Source organism: Aptenodytes forsteri, unplaced genomic scaffold (genome assembly GCF_000699145.1).
Source record: "Aptenodytes forsteri isolate BGI_AS27 unplaced genomic scaffold, ASM69914v1 Scaffold82, whole genome shotgun sequence".
Classification (NCBI taxonomy): Eukaryota; Metazoa; Chordata; class Aves; order Sphenisciformes; family Spheniscidae; genus Aptenodytes; species Aptenodytes forsteri.
The window spans coordinates 10939426-10939779 of record NW_008795490.1 but is presented as its reverse complement, the minus strand read 5'-3'; the positions used below and the strand labels follow the sequence as shown (position 1 = coordinate 10939779).

The 354-nt window shown below is 71.5% G+C and overlaps 1 protein-coding gene across 1 annotated transcript in view; it reads right to left on the bottom strand.

The window, feature by feature from the left end:
• SGK1 (serum/glucocorticoid regulated kinase 1) overlaps window positions 1-354 on the bottom strand; it is an 8242-nt gene that overhangs the window by 7314 nt on the left and 574 nt on the right.

Here is a 354-nt window from a genome sequence, read left to right as displayed (position 1 = left end):
GGGGGGGGGGGGGGGGGGGGGGGGGGGGGGCGCCGCCACGGTGCGGGGGAGTGCAAGGGAGCCGGCGCCAGGGAAGGAAGGGGCGACGGGAGAAGCAAGGAAAAGCTGGCTGCGTCTAGCTTCTCCCACTTGTTGCTTTCCTCACTCTTTTGCAAAAAAAGCCACTCTCATTAACGACGTGGCGCCCCGCAGCCGGGCCGGCGGCGCTGCCTCCCCGGCACGCTCATGCCAGCTGTGCGCAGAGGCAAGCGTCTCCCAGCCCCCGGGCAGGCTCCGGCACAGCCTCCCCCGCTCTTCTGCACAACCTGCCGCGGGCTGCAGCTCGCTTCCCTCCTCCCCGTTCCGCCGCGGCCC